General features: G+C 34.8%; 1 pseudogene; it reads right to left on the minus strand.

The window, feature by feature from the left end:
* Nucleotides 1–1,332: 1,332 nt before the first annotated feature.
* Nucleotides 1,333–5,553, minus strand: LOC120254124 (annotated as a pseudogene).
* Nucleotides 5,554–12,202: the final 6,649 nt, after the last annotated feature.

Genomic DNA, 12,202 nt, shown 5'->3' on the forward strand with positions numbered 1-12,202 from the left:
AAGTTCTGGTTCTTGTTTTTTTCTATTTTGTTTAATTGATTTGGTGATGTTTTTGGCATTTGACTTTGAAGATCGAATTTTTTTGGATCATTTTATTGATTTGTTAGTAATTTTGGTTGTTTGATTTTGGCTAGAAATCGATTTGAATGGTTATTGTTGCTTGTCATGTGATTGTTTTTATGTGATCTATGTTGTAATGGATGAGCGTGTTAGCTTAAACACAAACCTGACTTGATAAATGGAAACAAGGTAATTTAAAAAAAAGCTATTGTTAAACAGAAACCAAGACTATTAAACTGAAACGTGTTAGCTTAAACAGAAACCGGGATTGACAAACGGAAACAAGATAACTTAAACAAAAACAACTATTGTTAAACGTAAAAAGTGTATTTGTAAACAGAAACCCAAAACTATTAACAGAAACTACTAAACTTAATTAGATACCCATTAACATATAATGTAAAACTATAACACAAATTCTCAATGACTTATTACCTCTTTGCATTCGAGGAATGACAACATAGATCCTAAGGAAACTTGCTTCCAGTAACTATTTTCTCCATAACACGGTATCCTTGAGGATCAAACGCTCGGCGAACAAGGGAAATAAGTGCGGGTCCTCTCTTGCAAGTAGATGAAAGGCCAAAGAGAAGAAAAAAGTTCTGCCAATAAAGATGAAGTTCTCTCGCGATTACCCAAAAAAAAACATGTTTATCTTCTGGTTTTTTCTTCTCAAACGCCAAAGTGGTTACATAATGGGCATGATGGTCATTTCACACTATATGGTGGTTGTCCACAACTTCCCATACAACATGAAAATTTAACTAACTTTGTTTCTATCCGTTAGATGCATGATAGGTTGAAAAGCGAGTTGAGAAAAAAAAAGGGTTTTTTGATGATACTAAAAATTAAGAGTAATTGTCCATAAAGAAAATTGTCAAGAGGTTTTTGACAATTACCACTTATTATTATTATTATTAATTTTCTTCTTTTATGACTTTCTGCCTTTCTCCTTCAGTTTTTTTGAACTAACGAGTTGATGGGATGTTCGGTAGTTTTCATTGGTTCACTTATTTTCCTGGTGTTCCCACTCATGTTCTTCTGATTTTTTCTTAGGGCAATTTTGGTTTTGTTGAATTCTTGCTGTCAATAGAGCCAATACGTCAATTAGAGCCACAATTAAACGTTAACATTTACCAAATTCTATATTTAACAAGTCAATACACAATTTTGATTTACAGAGACATGATATGTTTGAGAAGAGCAACACTAACCATTTACATTCTTATGTCGGCTTCTGAAAGTCTTTAATCAAGTCAAACTGGGTCCCTGAGAGCGAAAGAAATTTCACTGACATTGACGTACAATGTAAATTTTGATAGCAAATTATACTCAAAACAACATTCAATTTTATTTTCAGGAATTGAAATTAAAAGTGGCCATAAAGTACAAATGCAAATGTAAAATAAAGGGTGATGTACCGCAAACACATTCCCTTAGTTTTTTTTATTGAGCGTATGTGGCTTTTAGGTAATCTACAATGGCTGCGCTTTCAAACATTTTCACTCCAGTGTTTGGGTCTTCTAGGTATGGTGCCTGCCAAACAGACATGAGTGCAAAGATTGAGAATTTTTGAAATGGAAACTGTAATTGAAGATTTGATAAAGGAATCATATTGCCTTTATATTCGAACACAAGTTTTAGTAAGTGCAGAGTAACCTGAAAATGTGATGCTTGTTTATATAGCTCCTGCCTTTTAGGACTTCCACGAGCCACACTGCAATGTAAAAATGAAAATGAGGAATCTGTGATACAATCTGAAGTAAGATTCTCGATGAGAGACCAAGTTTGAAAAGCTTTTGTTTTACTTGCATATTGGTGTGAACTATGGGTACAAGAAGGCCCACGCATACATAATAGTAATCCATGTGTGGCAATTCTAAGATTTGAGAATTTAGAATACTACTATGTCAAAATGTGTCAAAAGATACGGGAGTTCTGAAATAGGATTTACGTGCGAAGTAAGTGAGGCAATTCTAGCTCCACTAGAACTTCACGTACAAGTCTGCAAAAGGGTGAACCCTACAAGATAAAGAAAAACCAGTGATATGAGGTGAACAAAGTAATCAGGCAAATTAATATTAGCGTATGTTAACAGAAATAAAACCTCATATGCCCAATACACAAGGGGCTGTGGTGGCAATTTTGCAGGCAGATAAGAAGAGCCCTGCAAAACAAATCATACTCAAAATCAGAGGTGACAGAGAAGGCTCTAGACAAGTTAAATGTTACAAACAATCCTTTACACAAATGAGCAAAGTTCCAAAATCATTTCACCAGTGCAGTAAAATATGAGATATCTACTTCACTTCTTTTTTAGTTGCTATACACTAAATTTAAAAATGAAGGCAGCTCTCCAGGCTGAACCTCATAACATCCCTTGTCAGGACTTTCTTAGTATAGCATAGTTTTGAGGTTGTGTGCTTAAATTACAAAACTAAAAGGATATGTTTGACTATCCACAATTTGATAAAAGCAACAACAAGCTTTCACCGCAAAGCTCGATCAAAGTCGTGCTTCTAGTAGTCTATCACCCTCTCAGATGGTTAACATCAGGCCTAGAGTAGGCCATACTTATGTCTTCATGTGCTGAGAAATATAGAAGATTGTAAATTCTTATTTCTAGGTAATTATGTAACTAGTGCATATTTGAATGTAGAGCTCAACTTTGATTTGACCTGATAGGATAGACAATCCAAATCATCAGTCATATTCTCTACCTAAACCAATACAAGTCAAAATAACTAATAACATGTGAAGAGACATTTTCACGATAACAAACGGGCATAAATCTTACCCTCCTCATGCGCGGAAGCATTGCCAATCCAGCAGTTAATGTCTACAAAAGGACAAATGAAGAAAAAGGCAGCCAAGAAAACAAGAGGAAGAGGAGGTCTTCAGTAACTTTTTAAATAATATATTAAAATATAATTTACTCAAGTATGTTTTTGCATAGCTTACAGTGAGAAAACCAAGTGATAACATCAAAGGGACAGTTCCATCACCTGGGCAGGTAAACATGGGAAAGTTGGCATAAGATACATGGATGAAATTATAAAGAACAGCTTACAATGATCTTACAACAAAGCGGCTCATGACAGTAAATATATGTGTATATACGAATAAGTATAGAATGTATTAGTGTGAAGGAGCAATAAAAACATGGACACCAGATTCAATCAACGGCAAACTAAGAAGAACTTGGAGAGAGTAAACACACCATATTTATCAGCCAGATACTTTATTATATTGTCTGATTCATACATGGCAACACCTGTATTTGGGTCCACCTGCATTTAGGTTTTAAAAGCTTATCAACATCCAAATATTGTATTATCAAATTTTCTCATAATAAAGTTAGAACTTATTCATGGGTGAAGCAACTTGAGAAAATTTTCAATCTTCTCGATCCCCTTGCTCATTTTTCTTTCCATTCATGATGAAACTAATGCTAACAAAAAATTCTTATTTCCATAGGGCGTAAGCAAAACATCCTATGCTCTCTATCAAAATCAATCATAAAAGTGTAAAAAAAATCATAACAGTTTCACATCCAAAAGCATTTAGTAAGGTCAAAAGTACAAGCCATCATGAAGCATAGATTTTTTCTTTTTTATGAAACCTAAAGTAGAGAAATATTACAAGCTCTGAGTGCTCAGACATTCAAACAGAATTGGGCACAAAAACAGAGGGGAAGTTAAGATTTTTAACATCTTTCTGTGTCATGTATGATTAGAACCAGGGAATGTCATTATATATATAACTAAATTAACTGAATGGTTATATGATGCAGAGGCAGATCTTTTATGAGCCGCTAAAAGTAGATTTTACTAGAAATCAAGGTTTGTTGAATTGTGAATTTTTAGAATTATCATTTTGGACATGTATCAACAGTTAAGTAGTGTTACCAGACCATGTAAGGAAACTGTTGCTTTCCACCCATCTGCAGAACTTTGGGACGGAAATTTGGACCATTTCTTGGGCAAGGATAGAACAATACATCAAGGTCCAGTATGCTTACCATCTCCCTGACCTATGAAGCATTGAAGATACATTGCACATGCTAAAGACTAAATAGATAAAGTTAGATCAACAACAGAAAGTGGTATCCTGCAAAGACTAGGGTAACAGAATCACCTTCCGACAAAATGGACAGCTGAACATTTCCCCAATGAAAGTCCATGCACACAACAAGCACAATCATTTAATAATTCCTTCATACCAAGTTTCACAAAATGCATAATTTCTATCACAAAAATAATATGTTTTTATCACAAAACCTGGGAGATACTAGGATCAAAATTAAAAATGATGTTTGCTTGCAGTGGTTCACAAGTACATGGATACCTTTCAAATTCATATATTTCAATAGGCTTCTCTGGGCGAGGGCCTAACTTGCATGTCTCTTTCACCTTCTTACCTGATAAGCATGATCTTTTAAATGGTACAATTCAATCAATTCATAATAAAACAACAACAACAACATAGGTATTTAGAATGTAGGATAACCAATTAAAAATATGATATTATAAACCCAATGTAACAAAGAAGAAAAAAACAATCAGTGAAGGTGTGTTGACGCACGTCTTGTTCCATGCCAAACCATTTCTCAAAAGATGATATCAATCTTATAATAAGTGGAACTACGCAGAATTATCAACATTCCTGAAAACCGCCACAGCACCTAGTGAAAAAATAGAATAAGAACACTATACGCATTGTTGAATTACCTTGAACATCCAGAGCATATTCATCCGGTCCAATTTCATCAGGAGACACAATTGAGGATAAATATCTGTCATAAGCAACAACATACAAACGAATTAGGCAATCTGTAGTTAAAAGAAAGTAAAAACGAAAAAATAACTATGAAATTTACTTAAATCCTTCAACCAAGTTCAGATATTTCAAATAGTCAATCTCTCATATTCACACTTGAAATTTATGACATCTATTTGAAACTACCCTCAAAATCATAAGATCACACAAATATAATCCAGAGATATAAAGAGACGATTGAATCAAAACAAAGAACACGGTCAAGATTCAAACCCTAGGACGAAGGTTCCCGAGCCGAAGCGCAAAGGCAGGGCGAGAGAAGCGGTGATGATATCGAGAATCTGGCCCTCCCCGACGGTGAACGGCTTCGGCTCCGGGGGCTTGAATCCCGGCGGAGGCGAGATAACCGGCTCCGTCGCTCCCGCTTCTTTGTTGGCCACTGATACAGAAACAGAAGAGAAGAGGATTCTTTGATATCAGCCGAAACACTGAAGAAGCGACGACGAGGTCGGCGAACCGGCGGCGAGCTGGAGCTAAGAGCTTTGGCCATTGGCGGAGATAGAACAGAAGCCATGGAAACCGAATACAAAGTTCGAATTCAGACTTCGGTTGTGGTTAGGCTGTTTAGTAGTAAGAGGCACGAAAGGGATAAGATGGTTCGTGCGGGGGCTTCGGTTGTGGTTAGGCTGTTTATTACTGTGAACGAGGACGAAGGTAAACGGTTGATGCGCGGAAGCATGTCAAATCTAGTATGTTGGATACAGTATGCATGTGATTCACAAAAGATTGCGTTTGTGTTTGCGGTTGGAATGGCTCCAGACTAACAAAGCTTATAATAATAACAACAAAATGGCATGGTTTTATTCAGTACTCAATCATTATAATCTGAAGACCAAAGCAAATTTTTTTTAATTTCTATTTTAAGGATTAAAATGATTTAAAAAAAATTAGATAAATCACTTTTATTAATATAAAAAAAGTAAATATATATATATATATATCAATAAGACAGAAAGGACTATTAGAAACTCGTAGAATACAAGTACTGCGGGTCCACTAATGATGGATTGAACATCAAGAACATAGTACAACGCTCCTTGGGGAGTGTGAGGTCCCATAAACTTTAGACTGAGTTTGATTATAGTGATGGAATCCTCAGACTCTCTTCATTTGCAGAACAGTAGATAACCACAATAATAGCATATGATCAATCTTTAAAATAACCGCTGTCAAAGGAAGAGACTTTGTATTAAAAATATGCTTATTTCGCTCAAATCAAATATTCCAGGTGATAGCTTGAGTCAAGAGATCCCTAATTTCCTACATAAGGAGCCTTAGGATTGTTCTCCACAAGCATCACAGCTCTCTTAGCTATGTCAAAATGGCTGGTAGATCAAAAGGTTGACCTAAATGACAACAAATCCTCACAGCAAAGGTGTATTGAAGGAAGAAGTGGCCTATTGTTTTAATTGCCAAGTGATAAATCACACATGTAGCAGTCTGCAATTTATTACATCCCTTCTTCTCCAAGATTTCTAGAGAAAGTATCTTATTTTTCCATGCCATCCAACTAAAGAGGTTTATTTTTTGCGGTTATGTACTTTTCCAAAAGGATTGGATCACCTAAGAGCGTAGACCCTGATCATTCAAGAGGCCATAAGAAGATTTGACAATGAACTTGCCATTAAATGTGAGGCACAGCCATTTTGAGTCTATGCCGTCTAAAGACTAGGCATTAATCCTTGAAAGGAGATCGATACCTTTTGGATCTTAGTCTAAGGGATAGTGAACAAAACATGGGCAAGTTTTCTAACTGTACCCTAGGGTTACTAGGAAGCCCTAAACTATCCGACTATTTGTCCATTGGTGCGTGAACGTTGAACCATCGATCGGCCCAAAATAGAGTGGTAGCCCCATCTCAAATAACATGTGTGATATTAGCCTAAATTTGGGCAAGCAGTTGAGAATTCCATTAAAAAAAAAAGACTTTTTTTTTGGGAAATCTGAGTAACAAATTCCAAGGGTGTTGTTGCGATAGTAGTTGAATAAGATAACTTTGGAGCTACACTAGGTGGCAACTATAGCAATCTTCCATCACCATTTTCCTAGAAAAGGCATTTTTAAATTCCTCTAAGTTTAGTATGCCCCACCCCCTTTAGTCCCTTGCCCTGTGTAAATGTTTCTAGTTGACAAGGAGACAACTAGGATGTTTAATGTCTATCCAAACCAAACCAAAGGAAGTTCCTTCAGATCTAGTTAATCTCTTTGATGACCCATTGAAGAAGTTTGAAAATTGACATCCAGTATAATGAGATTGCAGAGAAAACTGAGTAATTAGGGTAAATCACGCCCTAGGGAGAGGAACTTGGATTTCCAAGAAGACAGGTGTGACTTGATAGTTGAGATCAGGCTTTCCCAGTTCTAATGATGAGGCCTCCTACCCGAGATCGAAACCCCTAAATAGGCTCAGAGGAGGAGGAGGTTAGATGTGTAATTCAACATTTAGGCAAGAGCAGCATCTGGGAGTTGGTTCATGCTAGAGGAGTAAAGACATGTTTTGGAAAAGTTGATGGTTAAACCCGAAATGCCTTCAAAAAGGTATAGGATCAGTTTAATGACTCTAAGATCTTCCTTATCCGCCTACTATCAACATGAGAAAGTCGTTAGCATATTAAAGCTCATATCATCCCAAATTCCATGAGCAGGACACCATAAAGGATCCCTGAATGTAGAGTGTGGGAAAACATCGTGTTAAGAACATCAGTACAAGAACGCAAAGGAGGGAGAGAGGGGATTCCCTTGTCTTAGGCCACAATGATAGCCTACATATCGACATTGGGATCCATTCATCAATATGGTGGCTTTAGAAGAGTATAGGATGGTCTTGATCTAACCAACTCACTATGTACCAAAACCGTGGGCTGATAGCTACCTAAATAGGAAGTCCCAGTTGACCATGTCAAAATCCTTAGAGAAGTCAATTTAAAGGCACTACCTAGGATCCTCTGTTTCTGGAAGCTGAAAACTAATTTTTTAGTTGTGCCAATGTTGTCTAGAATACATAGTCCTTTGATGAATGTGGAGATGTCAACTAAGGAGTCTGACAATAATTGCTTTTATATAGTAAGAATTTTTATCCAAAGTTCATGATAACTAGTATAAAGGCACTAGCTTACACTGTAGGTCTCAATATACCAAAAAAATTGGTTTTAAGAGTAAGTATAAAACATTAGCTCATGATTCAAATTCAATGGATTGTCTGAATCTAATTTGATAAAATAAAGTAATAAATGAATGAATGAGGCACCAACAAAAACTTAATTAATTTTAATAGTAGCTTTAAAACTTGGTTTGAAATAATTATTGAAGTATCACTTACGGGTCGTTTGGTTCACAGTAATGATATATTACCATGGTAATGAGATTACCGTGGTAATGAGGTCGGGAATGTTATATGCCCGAAAATATTGTGGTAATGTGGGATTACTATGTTTGGTTGAGAACTTTATATTATTGGTAATATGTCATTACCATGTTTAGTTAGTCATGGTAATCACCTCAGTAATAAGTCAAATTTATCGAAATAGGCAAATAAAATTTTAAAATATTTAATTTAAATATTATTAGATAAATAAATAATTAATTAAATGATAATATAAAAAAATTATTTTTTCTCATTTTTAAAAAATACCTTTGTATTTAAAATTTTGAGCAAATTTACCATTCTTTTAAAAATAACATTTTATTTAAAAGTTAACCCAAAGAAATATGATTTCAACCATTCTTTTGCTGAATTTACCAAAATGCCCCTGCATACAACTTACAACTCTGAGCAAATTTAATATGATATGTCAAATTTACCAAAATATCACTGCATACAAAGTTAATCTAAAGACTCATACATCTACCAAGATAATATTATCACAATTGAATACATAACAACACAAAGCAAATAAAATGTTTTAAGCATATAAAATTCAGCACACCTTACTAGTTGCACAACACAACATATAAAATGATTACACAACACAAAAATAATACATAACAAGCAATCCACATAATAGCACACACACGTTACTTGTTTTACTTAATAGACATCACATAATTTAAATAGTTATTAAAAACCGATCAAGTTTTAACTCTACTGCCAACCCCCAAATACCCAAGTAACATAATCCTTCTTACACTCATCAGGAAGTGAAAGAAATATGACACCTACCAGATATAATTAACCCACAAGCTCTGATTCTTTCCAATTGGGACAAGCCTCGTCAAATAGGAATTGGAAGCAATTAACAAGTCTTGAAATCTGTTCTCCAGAACTATCAATCCAAGTTCCAATAGAGCTAATGGTGCTTGAGAACTCATCATTACCAACGTTTTGACCTAATGAGCATTTACGCTTAACTTTCTTTGAATGTGGATCTTGTGATGGGCCTAGTTGTGAAGTGGCAGTGGTAGTGGCATTAATTGGGCTTAGATCAGGGATACTTGTATTTTCTTCCCCATCTAAGTCAGCAAAAGCATCTTCTATAGATGGTTCAGTATTTCCTGCAGTTTTCTCATTTGCAATATCTTCAATAGCATCAGCTGGAGTTTTAGCACCCTCCCCGGTGGCTCGATCTTTCCCAAATACTTGGCTTAACTCTTCTAAGAAGGGGAAAGGTTTGTTCCTTAGTCCAACAACACCCGGGTAACCCTGAAAACAAATAAAGAAATAAATTATAAACATCAACAAGATTAATAAATTGTAAATAAGTATAACAAAAAATTTTAAAAATTATAAATTGCGATTAGATCAAAATTACCTTCACCCAATCATTAAAGACAGTAACATTACACATGATGCATTTTGTGTTATCATTCCAACCAAAACCACTTGCATTTGGGCCCAACATCTCTTGCATGGCATGGCCTTGTCTTTTCCACAACTTCCCTCTTTACTCAATATAGGGTGAACCCTTGATATTAGAATCTGGTAGCTTGTCACACATCTATTTTTCAAGCTGTGCTAAATAACCAGGATGAAATTGACTATTATCAGCTTTCCATTTGCCAGATTGAGCAAGCCTATTCAAGCATTCAACTAACATGAAATCCTTTTCTGCAGTCCAAACATGTTTACTTCCTTATTTTGCTTGTCTCTTGCCTTTTTTCTCACTTGTATCAATCTCATCATTGTTAGCATTGTCAGTCATCCTATGTTAAAAAATAAAAAATAAAGAATAAAAAAAATAAAGAACATATACACAAGATTAAACATAAAAAGGAAATAACAATATTAAATTAGTGTTATTTAAATAAAAAATAGTTATACAACAACAACAACAACAACAACTACATTTAAACATATAATGACACATGACTATACATACAAGATTACATGTCTATTGATTACACATGTATGTCAATTACCCTACATTATGTTGTCCTCTATTATGCCCCGAGATAATTCTATAAAATAGACTGATGTTCGTATAGTAAGCTTTGATTTAAAAAAAAATTAAACAAATTAATTTTTTTTATCTTAAACCATTGCCACCTGTCATCTGTTGAGTTCTCACGAACTGGTTCTGGTTGTTAGAGTAGAACTTCTTGGCATTTCAAAATTGCATTTAAGACACTTTTAAAATGTCGACTTATTGTCTCACCAGATCTAACAAATTCCCTTTTTGCTACTCTATTTTTTTGGTCATATGAAATAGTATATAGGAAAGATGCAACTATTTCCACAATAAATATGTTCCTAGTATCTCCTAGTTTGCCAATTGTGGTAAGTAAATCACAAAGACAATGAAATGCCCTTCGATCCATACGAATACTCTCAATGCAAGCTAGATCACTCTCAAAGACCAACCTATATATATTGACACCCCTGATTAATTGCCTACTCATTCTATCATAGGCAATTCATGGTGTCTTTATTTTACGCCTACACTCCAAGGTAATGACTTAAACTTATATAGCTAGTTTATTCATCATCTCCACATACAGATTATCTATGGTTGCAAGCAAACCAAAATTTTTATGAGAGAAAAGATCCATCTACAAAAAAAAAAGAAAAGAATATAAAACGAACATCTTTGTAATATTTAAAATAGTCATTATGAAAAAAAATACAATAGAAAGTAATTACATATAAATTAATGATGATCAAAATTTAAATACAACAATTAATCTCCTATAACATTAGGAAAAAAATTTAAAACTAAATTCTTAAGTATACATTTACAATAACTGGAGTACATGCCATAGGATGACATGGAAAAAAACATTGGAGTACATTTTTTGTCTTGCATTTCATTGGGTTTCATTATACATATATAGCACATTGAATAAGGCAAATGACATAACAATTGCACAAATTTGGTCATGCACTCTTATGTTTTTTTTCATGACATATATGAAAGAATGGAAGTTCTTTGTTTTGATTTGATGCTTGTGTTTAATTTCTTAGTTAATGGTTAATCTCTACTCTTTGTTTGCCATCATGAAAACTTTTCCTTTTCATCAATTTGCTACTTTTACTGTCCAGTTTATCCAATTCCATTTCATGTTAATGACTGTATAATGTCTCTTCTATCTATCTTTGAAATGTATCATGGATTATAATTATTATGCATAAGAGTCCATTGTGTTGGAGATGTTGTAGTAATGTTTTCCACTGGTTATGAAACTTTATCATGCTTGGTTCATGGCATGCATATATATATGGCCTTGTTCTTGGTATTATTGGGCTTGTATGGAACCATTTAAATATTGTTTAAGTTGTGGAAAAAATTAGGATTGGTGGCTTCTTTCTATCCACAAAATAATGTTTTTTTTAAAGAGGAACTTGAAAGAAACTTTTATTAAGAGAAATCCTACGAACAAAGCAAAGAAAAAACTAAGAAGTCAGAAGGAATAACTAGAAAAGCAAAGCATAATAGAAACAAAACAAACAAGATAAGATAGGAATAAGAAGGAACCAGAAAATGGAGGTGAGGATAATGAAATTTACTTCTTATATAATTCGAAGAGGAAAAGGCCTTGAGGCGAATGGCGGCATGGCGGTGCAGTATCACGAAGGTGAGGCGCATAGTGGAGCGACAACGCAGCAACAAGGAGGTGAGATGCACGGCGGAGCGGCGATGCGATGGCACAGAAGTGAGGTGGCTCGACAGAACAACGGCATAGAGGAGAGACGGCATGTCGGTGCGATGGCACAGAGGTTAGGCGGAACGGTGGAGCGGTGGCACGGTGCATGGCGATACTGATGGTGTTGGGCGATGGTTTGATGGTGTCGGCTAATGAAAGGGAGAATAAAAACCTAGAATTTTGATAAGGAATTATATTAAATTAGTGGGGGCAAAATTGAAAAAAA

This window comes from Dioscorea cayenensis, unplaced genomic scaffold (assembly GCF_009730915.1).
Source record: "Dioscorea cayenensis subsp. rotundata cultivar TDr96_F1 unplaced genomic scaffold, TDr96_F1_v2_PseudoChromosome.rev07_lg8_w22 25.fasta BLBR01000349.1, whole genome shotgun sequence".
Classification (NCBI taxonomy): domain Eukaryota; kingdom Viridiplantae; phylum Streptophyta; class Magnoliopsida; order Dioscoreales; family Dioscoreaceae; genus Dioscorea; species Dioscorea cayenensis.